The sequence below is a fragment of the Taudactylus pleione genome, unplaced genomic scaffold, assembly GCF_031769625.1.
Source record: "Taudactylus pleione unplaced genomic scaffold, aTauple2 ptg000117l, whole genome shotgun sequence".
In the NCBI taxonomy this organism is placed as follows: Eukaryota; Metazoa; Chordata; class Amphibia; order Anura; family Myobatrachidae; genus Taudactylus; species Taudactylus pleione.
In genome coordinates this window covers 18,196,377-18,212,124 of record NW_028284519.1, presented here as the reverse complement: position 1 = coordinate 18,212,124, position 15,748 = coordinate 18,196,377, and positions in this window count along the sequence as shown.

The window sequence follows — 15,748 nt, the reverse complement described above, 5'->3', positions numbered from 1 at the left end:
ATGTCATCCAGGTGTTATTAAGGACTAAGATGACAAATAGTATTAATGTGACCCATGCCTTATTAAGGACTCAGATGACAAATAGTATTAATGTCACCCAGGAGTTATTAATGACTAAGATGACAAATAGTATTAATGTCACCTAGTTGTTATTAAGGACTAAGATGATGAATAGTATTAATGTCACCCAGTTGTTTTTAGGGACTAAGATGACAAATAGTATTAACGGCACCCTGGTGTTATTAAGGACTAAGATGAGAAATAGTACTATTGTCACCAATGTGTTAATTAGGACTAAGTTGTCAAATAGTATTAATGTCACTTTTGTGTTATTAAGGACTAAGATGACATATAGTATTAATGTCACCCAGGTGTAATTAAGGACTAAGTTGACAAATAGTATTAATGTCACCTTGTTGTTATTAAAGACTAAGAAGATGATTAGTACTAATGTCACCCAGTTGTTTTTAGGGACTAAGATGACAAATAGTATTATTGTTACCCAGGTGTTATTAGGGGACTCAGATGACAAATAGTATTATTGTCACCCAGGTGTGTTTAGGGGACTAAAATGACAAATAGTATTAATGTCACCCAGGTGTGTTTAGGGGACTAAGATAACAAATAGTTTTAAAGTCACCCAGGTGTTATTAGGGACTAAGATGACAAATAGTATTAATGTCACCCAGGTGTTCGTAGGGGCTAAGATGACAATTAGTATAAAAGTAACCCAAGTGTCATTAAGGACTAAGATGACAAATAGTATTAATGTCACCCAGGTGTGTTTACGGGACTAAGATGATAAACAGTATTAATGTCATCTAGTTTTTATTAAGGACTAAGATGATGAATACTATTAATGTCACCCAGTTGTTTTTAGGGACTAAGATGTCAATTAGTATTAACGTCACCCAGGTGTTATTAAGGAATAAGATGAAAAATAGTATTAATGTGTTGAAGCCGGATGATTGGCCGAGACCTAAATTGTAACAAAAATATCTGCACAACACCATTTTGCGTTGTCTACACGATAACCCGTGTACAGCGCTGTTATGATAATTAGCGTTGTGCGTCTGCCACTGCCCCAGGTTAAAAGTTCTCATTATACAAATACGTACATTTATTACTACATATAATATGAACAATCCCACAAAGCATGTACCATGGTGTACTCCACAAACACGTAGACGCACAATGCATACTAGCGTCTTTTCTTAATATCCCCACACCGACACACTGCATACTTACTCATAAAGGTTCCCTAGCATTAAAGTTAATATTATAGGTTTTACTTATTATCAATTATGTTGTGAAATGCAGGTATTTGATATCTATGGTTTAGTACATGATAAGCAGACCGTGTTTGGTGCTATTCTAAACCACTGTTTATTTACAGATCTCCGGTTCCATCGGCAAGGAGATCGCAACATGCATCTGCGAATTATGGATCATAGAGAGATAGGCATTGAAATGTAATCTGTAATGTAATGTTTATTAGCCTGTTTAGACTTGTTCTTTGGAAAACGCACACAAAGAGCTGTTGGAGGGCTGAACTATTACAATACAAACTGACCTATGAACTGTATCATAACAGAAGAACCAATGGGATTATACCAACTCATAATATTATATTGCCTATCTCTGCAAGGGTACATATGCAAGCACTCTAGATCTGGTAGTTAGTTATCTTTCTTTTTCTGTTGGCGGAGGTTTCATAGCTGATGGCGGGAAATCTGGATCTGTCCTTGCGCCATGCGCTTAGTGGACCTGTCCAATCCGCATCATCCACACCCCATCCCATGCAGCAGGTACTGAGAAAGAACAAACTGGGTGATACAATGTTTACAGATTAATAAAAATGTATATACCATTTGCAGGCAGACCCAAATCTAATGTTTAGCAACTTGCTAAATAAACATTAAAGAATAAACCATTGGCTGGCTTGCACATCCTCGCCCAAAATGCCACTATATTCAACGGCTGAGGATGTTGAGTGGGTGTTTTGTGGCAATGGCTGACTGTGATGGGGTGTTGGCTGGGGTGGGTAAGGCACCATTTGTGTTGGTGGTTGGTAATTTGGCATAGGAGGAGGTTAACTCTGGGATGCTGATGGCCAATAGCAGGGCCTGCATGGTTGTCTGGTAGATGGTCTCATCAGTCAGCCTTGTATTGCTGGTAAGATTTTCGCTTCTCCCCCGGATTATGGTTTCATAGATAATCCGCTGAGTGTGTATTTGTTGGCTCTCCCCCATTTCTCTGACCATGCTCGCTGTGTGGGTTACGAGGTGGTCAAACATATCAGATGGCTTTGTTAAAGCCATCTTCACCTGGTCTAACAGCGGATCTTGTGTGACTAGGTTCATTGATATCTCCTTCATTTAAGGGTAGGTTGAGAGAGCTCGATTACTTCCGCATCACTGGCACTTTGGGCGGAATATTGCGAGCTGGCCATCAAGTCAAGGTTAGGTGTTCGTGGCTGTTGGAGGAAAGTGTTAAAAGATTAATGTTATTACTGTTACATTTTCATTATACAAAGGAATCAGGACCACCCACAGCTTTTGCGAGCGGCCAGGTGATGGTCGCGACCATCGGGGCTTGCGATGAGACCCTTGTGGTAGGGTCTCGTCTGTCGCAAGCCCCAGAGAGCTTCCTGCTCTAACAGACCAGGAGGCACTCCACTGACATCACTGGTTATGTCACTGCTGCCTCCCACGTTCCTATGCGCTCGCGAGTGGGTCTGAATCAGGCCCTCATTTCATTGTTGATTTATTCTAGTTCCCGACAACAGTGGAGGACTGTAAGACCATTGACGAGGAATTTGACCATAGATGGAACTTCCCCAACTGTGGAGGAGCCATAGACGGGAAACACATCAGGATAAATCCACCTGCCCACAGCGGATCCTTTTACTATAATTATAAAGGATTTAACAGTGTAGTGCTCATGGCGGTTGTCAATGCTAATTATGAGTTTATTTTTGTGGATGTGGGAAAAAATGGCCGTGTTTCAGATGGGGTCATTCAAACAAACCCTCTTTTATGAGAGACTGGCAACCCAACGCTTGAACCTGCCGCCAACTACAGAAATGAAGCACGGCCTAAATTGTGTTTGTGGCTGATGAGGCGTTTGCTCTTCACGAGCATTTGCTGAAGCCATATGCACAACGCGCCCTGACACATGACAAAACCATTTTCAACTACCATCTTTCCAGGGCGAGGAGAGTAGTTGAAAACACATTTGGAATTTTAAAGCAACCGTTTCCGGATATTTCACACAAGCATTAACCTGCTTGTGGATAAAATTGATAAAGTTGTGTTGGCCTGCTGTGTTCTCCACAATTTCCTAGGTAGAAAACAACCTGGACACAGTATGGCCTCAGAAACCGATGTGCTTGATGAACGTGAACAACGGGACACCCCATTGATGGTTTCGGTAGCCCCATCTACACTGATGGTGACAACAGGGACTGCAAGGGCTAAAGAGGTCAGAGAACAATATGTGACCTACTTCAATGGAGTGGGGGCAGTACCGTGGCAGGACAGGATTAGAAATAGCAAAAAAAACCATTGAACATTACAAACATTTAGTATATGAAAACATTTAAAACTTACAACTTCGCTGGAGGAGGCATCTTGATTGTCTGGGTTCACCCCTGCAGCTTCCTCAGGTACTGTATCCACCAATAAGGCCTCTGACTAGCGGATAGGCTCCTGCTCATGGAGGAATTTTAACATATCAAAGTACAAGACTGTACTTGTGTACACATCAGCAGTCCCTGCTCCAGATGCCCGAGACTCAATCTGCTTACGATTCTGACGGACATAAACTGTGCGCAAATTCTGTATTTTGCGCTTAATCCAATCTGCATTGGCATCATTATAAATAATAGGGCAATGATAAATCCAAAAGTGCATATACTGCAGCAGCTCGCATGGGTTTGTTGCGGTACTTTGGACTTTTAATCCAACATAGACATTCATGATGCCGGTACTCTTCAATAAATTCAGTTAAGAATTTCTTCTCCATTGCACTTGACATTCCTGGTTGAATAAATTATAAATAAAAATAAATTTCATGCATTTAGTTATCTACACAAATTTGACATTTGCAAAGTTTGAAAGTTATCCATTTGTGAAAGTTTTGAAATTTTACATGTTTGCAATGCGTTTATATGTTTGAAACTGTTGGATTAAATCTCGAAAAAGTTAAAAAAACAAAAATAAAGTTATAGTTATTTTTAGATTTTAAAGGGCAAAAATAAGCATGGTCTGGTGTATTATAAAGAAAACATTGGTGGGGCAGGGGTTAATACACATTGGTGGTGCAGCGGGACACATTGGTGGGGCAGTGGGTTGAGTATACACATTGGTGGTGCAGGGGTTAATACACATTGGTGGGGCAGGGGTTAATACACATTGGTGGGGCAGTGGGTTTAGTATACACATTGGTGGTGCAGGGGTTAATACACATTCGTGGGGCAGGGGTTAATACACATTGGTGGGGCAGTGGGTTTGGTATACACATTTGTGGTGCAGGGGTTAATACACATTGGGTGGGCAGCAGTGGGAGACATTAGTGGGGCAGTGGGTTTAGTATACACATTGGTGGTGCAGGGGTTAATACCCATTGGTCGGGCAGTGGGAGACATTGGTGGGGCAGTGGGTTTAGTATACACATTGGTGGTGCAGGGGTTAGTACAAATTGGTGGGGCAGTGGGTTTAGTATACACATTTGTGGTGCAGGGGTTAATACACATTGGTGGGGCAGTGGGTTTAGTATACACATTTGTGGTGCAGGGGTTAATACACATTGGGTGGGCAGCAGTGGGAGACATTGGTGGGGCAGTGGCTTTAGTATACACATTGGTGGTGCAGGGGTTAGTACAAATTGGTGGGGCAATGGGAGACATTGGTGGGGCAGTGGGTTTAGTATACACATTGGTGGGATAGTGATGTATATATTCACTTCCAAACACTGAAACGATCGCACTCCTGCATGATCTTTTCTGCTTGTCCACGACGTCTGTGAAAATGGCGGAGGGGAGTGGCCAGGGACAGTGCAGATCGTACATCGGATCGTACATAACCAAAAGTACACATGATTGGGCTCATATCGTACATGATTGGTTGAGATCTCTCTGCAAAACCATCTGATCTGCGATCCAACTACACGACGGCAGGGACGCGCATCGGGGACGCAGAAGACTCAAAATACAATGATTTGCAAACGATTGGTCTGACCAACCTGTAGAAAATGCCAAAATCGTGTGAAAAATTGTCCCGTGTATGGCCAGCTTTAGGGTTAGGCACCCCCTGGGAGGGTTAGGCTAGGGGAAGGGGGGTTAGGCACTCCCAGGAAGAGGTTAGGGTTAGGCACCCCCCCGGGAGAATTTGAGTTAGGCTGCGGGGAAGGGGAGTTAGGTTTAGGCACTTAGAGGGGGGTTAGGGTTAGGCACATGGGGTGGCGGTTAGGGTTAGGCACCCCTAAAGGAGGGTTAGGTTTAGGATAGGGAGTAAGGTTAGCTAAACCGACCAAAATGAACGATTGGGATCTTCATCCCTGCTAGGCTGCCGCTGTTGGGATTAGAACCATGCGGCCGGCGGTATATCATATTGATTCCGTAGCAAATATGATGCCAGCGTCTCAGTTCCTGCGCCCATTCTGCGCAACCATAGGGTTACACAGATGGTCGATTACAGAAGGATCTGTGACCACTGCTGTGTATTTGTACGCAATTGCTAGGATATGCGAGCCCACCAGTGGGCATGTCAATACATTTCCAGGCTGCTATAGCATTAGCATATTTTCAAAATCGAAATGTTTAATGCCTTAGGGCAAAATTTACTGAGCGGCAGTTTGACGGCGGTTTCTATTCTATTCTAAACCCCAGCGGTTTGGTGGCGGTTTCTATTCCCTTCTAAACTCCAGGGGTCTGGTGGCGGTTTTTATTCGATTCTAAACCCCAGGGGTTTGGTTTTGCAGTGGTTTCTAAATAACAGCCCTGTTCTATTCTTTTCTAAAATTTGTTTTGATGGCAGTTTTGCAGAAGGTTTTGGCCTTAGTAGATCTGCAGATAGTAAAACCGCCGCCAAACCACAGTCAACTCAAAACACATTTTAGAATAGAATAGAACAGGACTGTCATTTAGAAACCACTGCAAAACCGCCACCAAACCTCCGGGGCTTAGAATAGAATAGAATCCGCCACCAAACCGCCGGAGTTTAGTATAGAATAGAAACCGCCGTCAAACCGCTGCTTAGTAAATTTTGCCCTTAGTGTCTACGGGCAAAATTTACTTAGCGGTGGTTTGACGGCAGTTTCTATTCTATTCTAAACCTCGGCGGTTTGGTGGCGGTTTCTATTCTATTCTAAGCCCCGGGGGTTTGGTGGCGGTTTCTATTCTATTGTAAACCCCGGGGGTTTGGTGGAGGTTTTGCAGTGGTTTCTAAATGACAGCCCTGTTCTATTCTATTCTAAAATGTGTTTTGATGGCAGTTTTGCAGCGGTTTTGGCCTTAATAAATCTGCAGATAGCAAAACCGCCACCAAACCACAGTCAAAACACATTTTAGAATAGAATAGAACAGGGCTGTCATTTAGAAACCTCTGCAAAACCTCCACCAAACCCCCGGGGTTTACAATAGAATAGAAACCGCCACCAAACCGCCGTGGTTTAGAATAGAATAGAAACCGCCATCAAACCACCGCTTAGTAAATTTTGCCCTATATCTGAATCAGGCTCTAAGTTTGCACCTCAGTAAAATTATATTGCACTGCAGGTGGGTGAGATGTAAAATGCGCAGAGCAATTTAGATATGAGAGGGGGCATTTTCAAACTCAAATCGAAATTGCAGTGTAAAAATAAAGCTGTCCAGCATTTGTGGGCTAAGGGCCTGATGCAGAAAGGATGTGTTCGCACGCAGCCGTCAGCAGCCAAAGTATGCAAATCCCGCAAACGCTAGCAAGACATTAGCACGCCCACTATGTCTTGCCGTGCGAAAGCTACGTGCGAAAGCATCCTAGTGAGAGGGTCTGAATCAAGCCCTAAATGCAAAAGCAGCTAGTATTTACCATGCATGCAAAAACAATAAATGTATTTTCACCCATCGCATTGCAACATGATTTGTCCAGGTGCAAAGTTACTTGCTTTTGTGATTTGCTCCCAACTCAGCCCCTTTATATTTTGTGCAGGTATACAAGCATTTCACAGTGGCTTAAAACAAGTGCATAATACGTAGACAAAGGCTCAAACAAATAACCACAACAAAGGCACATATGTAAAAAGACCAAATGTTTTTTGTTAATTTTGCATGAATAAAATGAAAAAAAAAAAAATAGAAAAGTAAATTTGGGTTATGTTAGGTCAATAAAAAAAAAAAAATGCACATTTTTTTTAGAAAATTACACTTTTTTTTCATTTAGATTCAAATTTTGGGGTAATTTTAAACTAATTTAGAAAAATTAGAAATGTGTCTTTCCTGTCATATTTAGATATACTCCAGTTTTTACTATACAAATTATAAGAAAAATGTAAAGAAAATATAAAAAATATCTTCTTTGTATTATTCTAATAATTTTTATAGTCAAAACTCTGGAGTAAAAAAGTGTATGGCAGGTGAGGCACTGCCTCCCCTGTCTGCCTTTTCTGCACATCCCTGATGAAAACACACCAAATTTCCAGCACTATATACTGCTGCACCTTTGTATAATGCCCACATGAACCCTCGGGTTCATATATGTATCTGTAAAACTTGCTCTGATACTAGTCAGTGCCTCACCAGCTATTTACCTCACCGCATGTTACTGGTCCCTGGAACCCATCATTTAAAGTATTTGGGGTCCTTCTTCACTGTCTCTAGCAGTTTCTAAGCCCAAGTGCAAAACTATGTTTGGGTCCCTCTAATTCGCCCCACACTGAGTTCACAATATGCCACACGGTAGTGCGCCACGTGACTGCCAAACAACACAGATAGCATCCCAGTAACTGCCAAACAGTACAGAGAGCTACCATGTATGGCAATCAGATACCATATTTTCTGTAGACAAATAAAGGGTGTCATAGCCCGTGAAGTTGAGTAGGTGATAATATAAAATTCTGACTTCACTAGACCATTGGACCAAACAATTATGGTTTACATCAAATTTACAATCAAAATCACACCAGCGTTGCATCCAGGGGCATTTTAAGAGAGGAGGGGGCCCATGTGCAGACTCAGTGCAGGCCCCCTCCTCTCTCCGGCGGTCCCGCTGCGCCCTGTAGTTTCTGGCTTAGTGCCAGAATCTACTGGGCATACGCGGGTCTCCAGGAAAATGACGCTTTGGACTGATGATACAGTGCATTACCCTGCTGGAATATTCCATATTTATGAAGTTCATGAAGGGCTGCAAATGGTCATCAAGCAATGCAATGTAGCGATTATCGGTCAGTGACGTGTTTAGGCGGACCAGCGGACCCAACCGATGCCACATGAACACATCATACACCATTATGGAACCACCACCAGCCTGCATGGTGTCCTGTTGATAGGTGGGGTCCATGGCCTCATAGATTCTGCACCACACCCGTACCCTACCATCTGCCTGAAACAACTGGAATCGTGACTCATCAGACCACGCACATGTTGCCAGTCCTCCAGGGTCAAATTAGCAACGTAACAAGCCCAGGTGAGGCACTCTGCCAGTGTCATAGTGTTAACAGGAGCACTCTGGTGGGTCTTCTGCTTCCATATCCTATGAACGCTGGACTGACCAGCTGGTTATGCATGTGGTACGTCCCACATTGAAAGTGGATGTGATTTGAGCCAGTGTCATTTGTCTGTTACCACGGACAATTCTGACCAGACGCCACCAGTCATGATCATTAAGCACCCGTGGTCGGCCATTGCGCTGTCCACGGTGTGTGGTAATACCTTCCATAAGGTATTCCTGGTACACACGTGACACCGTAGATTGAGGAATGATGAATGAATGAATAATGTTGAATAAGAATCATTACACAAAAAACATTAAGACTTGGTGACATACAGGGCCGGGTCCGGGGGAGTGTTCGACCAGTGTGCTCAAACAAGGGCACCACCCTATAGAGGGTGCAGTCCTCCCATCCGTCTCGATTTCAGTGGGACAGTCCCATTTTTCAGGCACTGTCCTGCTGTTCCACCCATGGGCCGAAGTGTCCTGATGGGAGGTTGGAGACACGCACCGCCGCTTTGCTAAGCAGAGAGCAGTAGTGCCAGTGTAACTGAATAGATGCTGCGCACATGCTCACGGCGTCCATTCAGTGCAGGGAAATAGCTGGGGGCAGCACAGCTGCTGACGAAATGCTGGACTCGCCCCCAGCATGATGTAAAAAAACAGGCGTACCATATGGGCACACCCCCAAATAATGTCATCTAGGGGGGTGGGCTATGGAAAATTAGGTCACACCCATATTTCAGATGCACATTACTTCACCGCACACAGGGGGTTAAGGGCGCCGATTGATACTGGCACAGGGAGCTGCTCCACCTGGAGCCGGCGCTGGTGACATAGCATGAGAAGTAACACCTCTCATTGTACGATACATGGTCATCTTCATGGGCGAACTTCTATTTTGAAGGGTTATGCATGAGAAGAACCAAATAATATAGTGGATAGTGACTTCTAATAAAATTGGGAAAAGATGGTCTTGGCCAGGGCCGCAACTAGGGAGGGGGCTGGAGGTGCACGTGCACCAGGTGCGCCGCTGCACCCGCCGCCAGTGTCCTCCAGCCGTGCGCTGCAGGGGGGCTCCATTTGCCGGATGCCCGCTGAGATTTTATTACTAGTGGGCGCCCAGCTCCTTCCCTGCAGCGCCGCGGTAGCTGGAATTCTCTACTGAACTCCAGCTTCCGGCTCTCCCCAAGGTCACTATGGGAGAGACGTCATGACTTATTCAAGTCTGAGGGCCCAATTCACTACCGATTGCAACTGCGATTACACACGCAATCGGCCGATTGTTGCGTACTGCACATGCATAGCAGCGGACATGCGCGAACCGGCCACTGCGATCGGGAGTGACTACGCAGACCCATCACAGGGTGATTGACAGGAAGTGCCGTTTGGGGGTGGTGACAGTGGGGCTGGTCCGGGAAACGCAGGCATGCCAGTGCATAACGCCGTTGCAGAGGTGTGCATAAATTATCCACTGCGATACCTTACACAGCCTGAGTACTCATAGCGTGCGATGAAGTTAGCAATTTCTGAGTAAGGTGAGAGCTTGTGCAAGTGTGCGTGAGGCTGCGATGGTACTTGATCGTACCGATGATTTTGCAGTCTTGCTAAATATTATAGATGTGTGTAAGGTAAAGTGGGCGTCCGTATGTTGTGCTGCTGTGGCATAATGATCGCAATGGTTTAGCATACTATCGCAGTTGAACTGCGTGCATTATCACTATTGCATTCACAGTTACGATCGGTAGTGAATCAGGCCCTTTGAAGCAAATACAAAAATGGACCACACAATTCATATGGTTGGGAATACCCGGAAAGTTAAATTCTAAGGGGTAAATTTTCAAATAATCGTGCTTGGTCGAGACTGCATTCCCGTGCAAGTTTCTCCTGATTTTGCAACTTGGAGAGTTACTAAAGACAAACACAAGTGCAAATAGAAGTCAACAGACCATCGAACCAACACGTAAATACATACCATAGACAGAAAAACAACTCCTTGGGCTCAATTCAATTCAGGAAGAATTGAATAGCGCTGGGAATGAGCTTAAACAGGGTGTTTAGTCGTGAGAACGGGCATTCTCCGACTAAACTTCCGGGCGCGATGCTGTTTTCGCCGCGCTAATGGCAGAAAACAGCATTGCGCCTGTAGTTTTGTTGGATTTCTGCTCGCATCCCAGGAGGGATGTGAGAAGAAATTCTTAGTTGGGCTTAGTAGCGTGATGAATTGAATAGCTCTGGGAACTCATTCCTGGCGCTATTCAATTCGTGCTGAATTGAATCGAGCCCATGGATTTACTAAGAAACATGATAGAACACAGAGCAGAACAGAAGAATGACATGTGTCATGCCTTCAGCATAGGGTTTGTTAATCCATCTCACTTCTGTTACACTAATTCACATTAGCAGCCCCACCTAGTGGTCAGGACAGTAGCATCTTAAATCTGATCTATTTTGTCCTTCCTAAGATATCTTAGCAGTCTTGCAATGCATTCTGGGCTAAAGGAGCTGTAAGCAGCCACTTCCCATTCTCACATGGTCCTAGGCAGATATCACCTCATATGCTCAACCTGGTATAGCATCTGATGGGGAGTTTCTAAGCTTCAACTGTGCCATCATAGATCTGCTTAGCCAGTTATGTATGTTAGCTGTACTATGTCACACTGCAGCCTATACTTTGCATACTGTATAACTTCATGCTGTTTGCATATTCAATGGTATGTATATGTTTGCCTTGTATTTCCATGTGCATATTGTAATTGTCTTTTTTTGTTTACATTTACAGTTTTACTGCACACTCGCTTATACACACGTACCTGTGTACATTCATACAAGTTCCTCTATTGAATAATAAATTCCGTTCTTCAGAACACATCTAACTGGATTATTGGAAGATAAAGTGTTGGTTATGCTGTCTGCTCCAAATTTGTCAGACACTTAGTGTGGGTCAGTACAGTAAAACATCGGGCTCCCAGCATATATCTGACTTTGTCAGCAACATTGTCAGCAAGTGGGACACATACTGACTCACAGATCTGTTATACTGCCAGCCAGAGCTACCTGCATATGACAGCACAAGAGTTTCTATACAGTCTAACCGTGGCAGCTCAGCAATAGGAGTACCGCTATTGACTACACAGGAATTTCACACTGTCAGTACAGCCACCTGCATATGACAAGACAACAGTCTTTGCACAGTAAAACAGCCTAATAACAGTCCCAAGACTACTCAGAGACCTGCTACAGTGTCAGCTCAGTTACCTGCACATTGCAATACAGCAGCCTCTACACAGTCAAGCATTTCCATTCCATCATCATGTCACAGAAAACGGCATCTTCATACAAAACAAGGTCCCAAGTCTCTAGTTCCTTCAAATCTTTATCTGTCAGCAATGCAGCCATAATTGCACGCGCAAAAGCGGAAGCTGCAAAAGTGCGGGCCACCTTTGTTGAACAAGAGATGCAATTGAAAATAGAAAAATCATGTTTTGAAGCAGAGAAAGGAATAGAGAGATCACGTCTGGAAGCAGATAGAGATATGGAGAGGTCACACCTAGAAGCAATTAGTGAGAAGCTCACTGCAGAGGAGGCAGCAGCTGCTATGGCTGAAGCAGAGTTCTTAGAGTCTGTAGAACTCCCCGATGTAAGGAGGATCAATCTGCTTGATGCAGAGCTTGGATCGCAGAATTCATTGCAACGCACTTCAGAATATGTCGATCAAGCATCCAAAATGGGTAGCAAACCTCAATCAGTACAAAGAATGCATTCAGACTTCGTCAGTGAAATAAGCCAAACACACTATGCAGCGCCCCCACTAGTCAACAGTGAACTGCAAACTTGCAAACAAGAGAATTTTAGACACAGGGAACCCATGATGGACAACTCATCCCCACACCAGGTGTCTGAATCTGCAAACTACAACAAAGGCACAACTACCTGTACACAAAAGTGGTACATGATACAAGCCAACAGGAACTATACAATCCTAACAGGTATGATCACGCACAATTTACCCACCATGTTAATGCACAATCAGCATCTCCTAGAGCCAATCAAGATTAGACTTCGCCAAGTTTCTTGCTCGCCGTGAGCTGGTCACAAAAGGACTCTCAAAGTTCAATGATCGCCCTGAGAGCTTCGGAGCCTGGCACTCCTCTTTCCAAAATGTAATCAGAGGGTTAGGCCGTTCACATAGCGAAGAGATAGACCTTTTCATTAAATGGCTTGGGAATGAATCCGCTGAACATGCTAGTAGGTTAAGAGTGATCAATATTAACCACCCTGTGCTACGGCTCACCAGAGATAATAGTTCCATGGTTCCAAATATAAGCAGTGGCACAACGTGCCATTTCCACCATTCTCTGTTTTTGTGGACTTCGTGCACCAACAAGCTAAGACCAGGAATGATCCTAGTTTTGCCTTTAGTCTGGCTAGCTCAACCCCTATTCTACCTAACCCCCACAAAATGTCAGTTCACAAGACTAATGTGCATTATACAGAATCTTCCCACAGGTCTACACATTCTACTCGCCAAGAGAACAGGGATAAAGATCCTGCCAAGCAGTGTCCTCTGCATAACAAACCGCATCCTCTCCTGAATGCAGAGCCTTCAAAGAACAGTCCCTGGAGAACCGCAAAGCATTCCTAAGAGAAAACGGCATCTGCTACAAGTGCTTCTCTTCTACAACCCACCTTGCCAAGGATTGTAAGGTTAGTGCTAACTGCATAGAAGGTCACAGCACAGAACACAACACAGTTCTACACCCTGGACCTTCCCCATTGACTTTACAACACAATTATAGTGACACAGAGCATGGCAGGGAGCTCAGTGTGGAGCAAAGAGACACTACTGCAGTCATACCAGAGATAACTTCACAATGTACTGAAGTCTGCAAAGACACTATTAGTGGCAGATCTTGCTACAAAATCTGTTTAGTCAGAGTCTATCCCAACGGCCAACCAGAGAAAGCTGTCAAACTTTATGCAATCCTAGATGACCAAAGTAACAAGTCTCTAGCCAGCATATATCACCAAATGGTGAGTTCTTTGGTAGTCCACAGGGTCAGGAGTGTAGCCAGGATACCCCTCAAAGTTTTTTAGTCATTTTGAGTTGTCCACAGCATGTCCCAGACACAGCAGAGTTCCAAAACTGGGTTTCCAGCATTCCACCACCGCCTGTGAAGTCCTTATTTTCGTATAAAAGTTTAACGCGTTTCAAACCATTATGGTTCTTCCTCAGAAGCTTAATGAATACTGTTACCAAAAGATCCCTTTTATATACCCCCTCCAATTACCTTAATCTGCTACTGGACGCATTAATCAAACTCTCCGGCGATCGCTATACCGGAAGTCCGTCACCGGAAGTTGCGTCATGCGTTCCACATGCATAGAAATGGAACGCAAACTGGAAGTCTCTTGCCGGGTATAGCGTTTCTAGACCTGATGCTCACACTGCAATTGTCGTTGGACACCGCCGGTGTTTGTTTACAATGGAAGTCCATCACTGGAGGTCGTGTCATGCGTTCCATATATTTAATTGAAACGCAAACCAGAAGTCCATCTCCACATCTGCGTTTCAAAGGGCAGGAAGTGATATTTCTTTTAGATATATAAATACAGCGCTGCGTGTAGGGTTAATCAAAGTATCTTTTTCCTTTCATATCTTTTGAGATCCACTTAGTAAAACAAATATCGCAACCCAATGAACCATAAAAAAACAGAAAAAATATGTATAAGAAGCCTTAATTAGATACATAGAATACAATCACATAGTAAAATCCATATTGCTTAAAAGTATAATAAATACTATATAAAATTCTAAAAACCAATCATATATTACAATATGGCATAAATAAGATGATTCTTTAAAATAGAGAGATATAACATAAATTTCATACATAAAAATAGGAGAATATTCCATTAAAAGACGTGTTGATTCATAAAAACCACTTTATCTCAAAGTCACTATTCAGCCCTTGGGGGACTAAAGTTTTCAACTCAGATTTAGCTAACCTAATATCTGTATTTCTTTCTTTCCACGTTGGATTAATTTGTTCTATCCCCCAAAAGGCTTTAATATTGCAAGGATTTGAGTTATGTATCTGCTTAAAATGTGTTGAAACCGTATGAGTTTCTAGGCCTCTTTTAATATTGTATAGATATTCAGCTAATCTTATCTTTAAAGGCCTACTAGTCTTGCCTATGTATAAGAGTCCACAGTTACATTTCAAAGCATACACAATATTTTTAGAATTACATGTTATGAAATCTCTTATCTTATATATTTGTCCATTGACCTCAAATTCCTTTATTTTGCTTTGACCTTTTACAGTTTGACAAATTTTACACAGGCCACATCTATGTAAGCCTTGACTTCTTATAGTACTTCTTCTCTGGTCCTCCAAGGCACTTCTCACAATTTTATCTTTAATTGATGGTGCACGCCTATAAATAAAGGATGGTTTTACTGTCATTTTATCTCCAATCACTGGATCTTTCCTTAGAATTTTCCAATATTTACGGAAAACATTCTCCACCTCCTTATACTGATAGTTAAAACCACTAATAAAAGACCATTGTAATTTTTCCTTCTTATTCTCATTTTTAGTATCCTTCTTTTTTCCTTGTAACAAGTCTATCCGATCTACCTTATCGGCTTTATATTTAGCATCCTGGATGCAATCATTGGTGTAACCTTTATTCAAAAACCGTTTGCTCATTAATTCCACTTGTTCATTATACACTTCGGGCTCAGTACAATTTCATTTTACTCTTAAAAATTGGCCATATGGAATCCCGTCGAGCCAGTTTTGATGATGCTGGCTCGATCTCTATATATGCATTTGAATCGGTCGTTTTCCTAAAAACTTTAGTGCATATATTGTCATTTTTAATGTAGATCCATAAATCCAAAAAGGATATTTCTACTTGGCTTATATTAAAGGACAATTTTATATTAAAATTATTGTTACCCAAAGACTCACAAAAATTGTTAAGATCTTGTTCAGTGCCTGGCCAGATAAAAAACACGTCATTAATAAAATGCTGCCATGACACCAGGTTTG